Source organism: Dendroctonus ponderosae, unplaced genomic scaffold, assembly GCF_020466585.1.
Source record: "Dendroctonus ponderosae isolate FM_Combo_2020 unplaced genomic scaffold, Dpon_F_20191213v2 Dpon_F_20191213_1, whole genome shotgun sequence".
Lineage (NCBI taxonomy): Eukaryota > Metazoa > Arthropoda > Insecta > Coleoptera > Curculionidae > Dendroctonus > Dendroctonus ponderosae.
In genome coordinates, this window is record NW_026017110.1 from 12,476,628 (window position 1) to 12,483,856 (window position 7,229).

Below are 7,229 nucleotides of genomic sequence, written 5' to 3' on the forward strand. Positions count from 1 at the left end.
GGCAAAAACCAGCGCCTGTATTTGAGTCGTTAGGACAATTTGGGAGTATTTTAGGAATTTGCCCTCAGTTCGATTTCAAAAGCGAAACGCTGATTGAAACAAAGCTTTTCAAATTGAAAAGTTGTATTATTGCATTATGGATCATTATAGTAAATGTTATAAATATTATTCATACTGGTGTATGGGGAGGTCAGTACTATCTGAGCAGTATAATTGTTTTTTCCATAACTTCGACAATTATTATGACCTGCGAGACCATTTTAAGCCCTCTAACAAGAAAAGAGATTTGGTTGAAATTTTTCAGGAAATATTCAGTGGTACATAAAACTAGCTGCTATAAGAGATCAAGAATAACAGATCACTATTATAGAAATATTAAAAAATATTATGCGATTTACCTTACAGTTAATGCCACAATTATTTCGCTGGGATACGTACTGTGGTTCATTAATCAGTATGAGTCCAACGGTCCATATGAAAGGCGCGTCTTTTTAAATTTTCTGCTGGGAGATTCAACAACAATGTTCTTTTACAACGCCGAAAAGTTTCTAATTGTTAGTTTGCTATATGATATTAAAAACCGATACAACTGGCTCAGTTGGAAAGTTACTAAGTTAACTCCGAAGTATAGTAAAATCCACATTTTGAAAAATGTCGAAACTATCGAATTACAGACTTTGCAAATGTACGATGTGGTACATCTGTTTAAGCAACTTTTTGAAACACATTTTTTCCTGATGATGGTGTTTGGATTTAGTTTTGGAATCGAGTACTGCGTTTTCAATTATAGCATGTTTGAACTTGAAACTACCAATGTATATCTTATTATTATCGTAAGTATTTTTAATTATCATATTAGCAAAATATGGATTATTTTATGATAAAAATATCCAAATATTTTATTACCCGTGAACAAATTTTAAAATAGCAAGAAACTGGAATAAATCAGAAGCTTCTTGTACTCGGCTATAAATTGACGACTGCTGTTCTTATTCTCCCGGAGCTTGGCGATCAAAGTCCAGAGGTTGGTTGATCCAAGCAATTTTGGAAAGCTGCACCGCGCAAAGCCAAACCTTCTTCTCAACTCCCTCCTCAGACTCCGCCGTCTACCGGTTGATATGTTCTCCAGTTGCTTCTATTATGAATCGAGATAGTTCGCGCCTTTCTCCCCTTGTTACGTGACTTAGAAACTGTATTTTTGCTCTGATGTTGTTTAGCAGTTAGTTATCTTTACTTGGTAAACTAAAGCGGGCTCTACAATAGTTTGCAGCCTTTGGTGTTATTTGCTACTACGACGGTATTGTTCTTTTATTATTGCATGAATAGTTTGTTCTTCAGTTTTGTTAGAACATTTATCGTTTATAGAATTATTTATGTGTGACTAAACTTCAGGTCTATCGTCGTCAAAAAGCATTTATTATTTCCATTTAGGAGGATTGCCATCTGCTTATGCGTATTTTTTTTAGCTTTTAGTTGCGCGAGGTCCATTGATTAAAACAATAGAAATAATTCTTTCTTTTGTCACGCCATCGTTTATCTTTCAATAATTCGCAGAATTATTAAAACCGATTTCGAACCTCTTATTATATATCTGCTGATAATTTACAGTTTGCAAATATGCATTTTTCTGAGGCGCTCTTTCAAGTAGGTGTTGGCTATTATAATTTTGTTCCTTACGAAGAATTTGACACACTAAACTTAAATTTGACGAATTTGAAGAAGTTGATCTCTGCTTATTACTCATATTTGTCAATATTTTACAGATTTTTCTTTACTCTATATTACATGAATATCACGAAAGAAAAAGCTAATAAATACTTATTGGGTAAAATTATATGGAATATATTGGATAGATGGAAATTGTCCGAAACTTTTCCACTGTATCACAATTTCAATTTTGTTCGTTTCAATGTCGATATTTTCATTGTTTTCGAATAACTTCACAAATCTAGTAGAAAATTGGTTCGAAATGTTTTGCTCTCATAACTGTTATAGTACCCTTCCTTCAGTTGATGATGACCCTGAAGCCGAAATACTTTTTTGTAGGATAATTAATTTTTTTCAATTTCAAATTATACTTTTATTATAAAATAATTATAGTTTACTGTTTCAGATGCCGATTTTCCTTTGCATCTACTTCTGTGACATCGCCTATAAAGCAGTTTGCAACTTATCCGTAGCTCTACTTTCTGCGTCGACCACATTTAACGAAGATATTGAAGTCCGTGAAAAACTTAAAGATGTTTCATATAAAATTCGAGTGTTACACAGCGATTTTACAGCAGCGAGATTTTTAACAGTCGATAGAAAACTCGCTGTCGCTTTACTGTATTCCATAGGGTCATATTTTCTTGTAATTCAACAAGCATACATTCCCAGACAGTGAGAAGATTTTAACATTATTTTTAATTAAGTTTCTTATAGCACACCCAAGGACCGGTTTCAAGCCTAACCTTTTCCATCAGCTGGGTTTAGGTCCAAAATAACAGTCCCGAACCTGTACCTACTTTATTTCCCCAATTTATTTTACGGGACTAGTTTTTAATGTAAAATACACCGGGGAAAAACAACTACATGTTTTGGAGTGTTATTTTTTGGCCAAGCCTAACTGATGAGAGTTATTGTAAGAGTAACATATCTATAGATCAGTACTTACATCGAAGACCGTAAACGGCTTTGAAGATACCGAAAGTTTTATTGCTCTTCTCTACTATAAAAATAAGCACTAACTAAAATAACAACTTCTACCGGACATACATACACTATCATGAAATAAAACTGTAAACAATTATTGATAAAGTACTCACAAATGGCTGTAATAGAAAAGTAAAATGGCATGCAACTACCAGACAATCTTTTATTTAATAGGGCCAAAACACAAAAAGAAACTCAATATGGAGACAACTAATCAAGGGCAGATTTAGGGAGGTCATGGAGGGTGATCCCCCCTTGTGCTGGGTTTATGTCGACTAACGATATTTTTTCTAATTTCATAGACAACAAAAGACACGACTGAAGTTATGACTCGAAAACTGGATCCGCTGCTCAATGCATTGAGCAGCGGATATCATACATGTATGATATTCAAACTTCGCGTTCTGGGTTAAAACTACTCGAATTTCCTCACTCATGTTATGACTGAATCAAATTTTCAATTCTCCATCCAGCGATGCCAAAACAAATCAATCTACTCTAAACATAGAGTTGAAATCAGGAATAGAGTTGAAGTCAGGAAAACTAAAAATTTTGAGGCCTATATCCAGCGGCTAAGGCTAATCCAAGGCTAAAGGCGGTTTGGATATTTCCCTTAATTTAAAATGTTCGAAAAAATCTTAAATAATTCTTGTTTTCACATTCTTGATCATATAGCTGTGGTTCTTATCACTATAATGTTTTCGTCCACGATGGCTTTAAAACGAATTGGACCGAGGATTTCGCCATGCCTTATCCTTATCGATATGGGTATCTTAGTGAAAGCACGTCGTCTGCTCTCACCTATGTACTATTTCCAGTGTTCATGCCTTGCTTGTCTTTTACAAGCTCAATGAGCAGTGATCCCACGTTTCCATATGCTTGCCCCAATTGAACAAAGCATCTGAAAGGGTTCTATTCCACTATGGTTCTATTTACTTTTACAGGTTGATCTTATTAAACAGAAAATGTATTCGTTCTCTTAATGCTGTATCTTCAATAGCAGGTGAACTAGACATTTTTTTTATGTTATGTCGCATCGCCTTTTTTTGAGCCTAAAAATGTACCTGTTTACGGGCCACCCACAGAACACCCCGAAACACTCTTCACCCAGGGGACATCCTGTATTTTTATAAATGCAGTATTACTAGTTAGACGGCCATAATTAAACGTTTCTCATTCATATGAGCCATCTTTTATTAAATATTAATCCCCAATCTTAGTGAGTGCTAACTATTATTCGAATGAACAGTACAATGAAATTTGGTGTTTCGTCCAAACTTTCTACCTTTAATTGCTCAAGGTTTTCAGCAGAGAACTTAGTAATGTACTTAGAAGGACATTAACCATATTTTACGGCAAAGTAACAGCATTCTGAATGTAATATTTTAAATAGTGGATGGATTTGCTTGGCATAATTTAAAAATAAAAATATAAGTTAAATCAATCCTAATCAGAAGAAATAAGTAAATAATGCTTAAAACAAGCACCGTGTTCTGTGATGACAGCATTAAAGAACCATTGCTTGAGCTTTGCAAAGTGGGTGCAATAATAGGAGTTTGTCCACCCATTGGCCTGGAAAAAGGTACTGTTCGATATGGAACACTTTTCAGGCTTAAAATTTTTAGTACCACCCTATTTGTCACAATTTTGGGTCTTGGAGATTTATGGGGTTGTGAACTTTGGGGTGGTCTTCATTTGGTTAATGTTATAAGATTGTCCATACTCATATCAATAATTATTACTCTAGAACCATTACTGGGAACTATTGTGAGAAGAACTATATGGATCAAATTCTATGAGAAATATGTTATGTTACTTCAGAACCCGAGTTGGACAAATCTGACAAAGAACTATCATATTTACAGAAACATTAAGTTTTATTTAGCAGTATATATGATTATTACAGTTACTGTACCCACACAAGGTTATATATTGTGGATCAGAGAACAAGACATGGACTTCGAGCAAAAACTGAATATAATCGTGTGTTTATTAGGCGATGAAGCCACATTATTTTATTATAATTTCGTCAAATTTATAATGTGTGCTATTCTTAACGATTTAAGAATAAGATACAACTACTTAAGCGCAAAGATTAATGTGTTAGGAGCAACCCAGAGCAGGAGAAGAATTTTGGCAGATATTTATGACGTGGAAGTGACTGCCTTAAAAATAAATGATGTAGCATGTTTGTTTGAAAAACTTTACGGTGCACATTTATTTCTGATGATGGCGTATGCATTTTCTATTGGACTTGAGTTCTTCATATTTACTTACAATTTGTTTTCTGCGGATATCGTCTATTTATATCTAATAATATTGGTAAGCTCGCTTAACTATGTGTTGCTACGTTTGATTATTTTCAACAACTTACAATATCAAAAGAGACATACTTTCGAGGCTATTCCATGAAACTAATGGGTTTTTCGGGTTTTTAGGCGGTCGTTCGGTAGAATTTCTTCTTGTTGTTCACTGTGTTCACACACTGTTCTGACGGTTCTGATCATCAGAACAGTGCAAGCATTTAAGCGAACCACTTCTGAAGAGGCAAGCCACTCGTGCTTGCGAAACGTCAAGAAGACATTCTATCGAACGACGACCTAAAAACCCGAAAAACCCATTACATTTTCTTCAAATTTCCTTTTCCTTTTTAAAAATCGCTTTCCATATTTTTGAACAAAATACCAATCAGTCAAACTTCAGTCAATTAAAAGATTCAATTTTGTGTAGGTCACTTACTAAACTTGATTACATTTTTTAATTTTCAGATACCAATTCTTTCCTGTATCTATTCCTGTGACATCACGTATAAGGCAGCACAAAATCTTTCCGCAAATCTACTAGCTGCATCCAAATCATTTGAAGACGATATTGAAATAATCGAAAAACTCAAGGACGTATCCTATAAAATTCAAGTACTTCAAAATGGATTTTCGGCCGCAGGATTTCTAAAAATTGACAGAAAAATTGCAGTCGCTTTACTAACTGCTGTTGGTTCCTATTTTCTGGTACTGCAACAAACATATGTTCCTGAAAATAAACGAACCTAAGTCAAGCGCTGCATCTAGCTCTGTCAAGATTATGATATTCCTGTAGGTGGACAGCTGGTGAACATTTTGCACTTACATAGTTAGTAAATTAAGTAAAAATAAAGTTGCTAATATTGTCTCAAGCCGACTCAATAGGGCCTTTGCAGATTTTTTGCCTATTCTGTTCATTTTTGGTGAAGTAACCGTACCACCAAATTTTTTTAAATTTTAATTTACTTACTAGGAAGTTATAAGGAATCTAAATTTGAATTTCTGTTTAGCAGGCGAAAACGACGCGCCAGCACTCTGGCTGATGTCACTATACCCTACTTTGATATCCGCTTGCATTTAGTTCGCGTGGTTCCGGCGTTTACTTTTTCCTTCAAGTCAACCTTAAAGGGTGCTTAGTGAAGTTTAGTTGGTGATTTGAAGAAAATGACTTATAAATATTGTATTGTACCGTGGATGGCCGAGTATCAAACTCTTTATTCAGCTTCCAACTTTTACTAACTCGGTATCACTTTAAATACGACACAGGAACAAACTAACTTCAAAATGACCGTCAACTTCACAAACAATAACAATAACAGGCGGAAAACTCGCTCTTCCGACTCGCGGGGTTTAACATCTTCTGCACCCGCTCGTTGCTGTCACTTCACTTCCCCCGTCTGGTTCTCGTCGCCGCTTATATAGATTCCTTCAGGTAACCCAGATGGTTCTCGAAATCTCCAGAACAGGTGCGAAACTTCCCGCTTGTCAGTGTCATATTTGACAGTAAATGGGGCTCCCATTTACTGAAATACCATGAATTTTGATCCCCCCATTCCAAACGTGAGTACCCCAGGCCATTTCCGTTACACTGCCCCCCCTTCTAAACCCTGATTGCCCCGATTATAGTTGAAATAGAACCAGCATCTCGGCCCAGTTCATGAGAAGAGGCCACCACTTCGCGATCAGCTATCCACTGCTCCAAGTCGCCGACGTCTCAGTTGAGCAGGAAGAGCTGCAAGGCCTCATCCAGCTTAGCGCGACGTTCTTGCGCCAAATCCTTCAGTCCAGCATACAGCTTGTCCAGTTGCGACTGTTTAACAGCGACCTGCTTGGCCAAAGGATGTCCTTCAGTCGACAGGGCCTTCACATTTTCATCCAGTCCTCTGATGGTGTCCGCATAAGCTCAACGCCGCTTCCAGACTTTCGTGCTTCTTCATGAAGTTCCTGGCGCTAGTCTCGTCTTTGCCCCGATCTTCCACCATCATGTAGAGCTCCTGCTCGCTCATCCAGCTCTCGGCCTCATTGGCATCGAACAGATACTGCTGCGCCTGCTCGTTCCACAGCAAGTTGGCTCGTCTATTATCGATGGCTTCCTTTTCCTTAATTTCATTTTCGCTTAACCGTCGATGCACTCTGGTGGTGTCAATAACAGATTCGTTCTGTAATGACGCCACTGCTAAAAGAGTCTCCAAATTCCATGCAGCGTTTATGGATTCTACATCAGGCTGAGCTTCG

The 7,229-nt window shown here is 36.6% G+C and overlaps 1 long non-coding RNA gene across 1 annotated transcript; it reads left to right on the top strand.

Moving 5' to 3' along the window:
* Window positions 1-723: 723 nt before the first annotated feature.
* LOC125505840 lies at window positions 724-2,848 on the top strand. Its single transcript, XR_007282461.1, has 2 exons — window positions 724-1,297; window positions 2,114-2,848. It is a non-coding gene; the product is annotated as an uncharacterized LOC125505840 (long non-coding RNA).
* The last annotated feature ends 4,381 nt before the right edge of the window (window positions 2,849-7,229 follow it).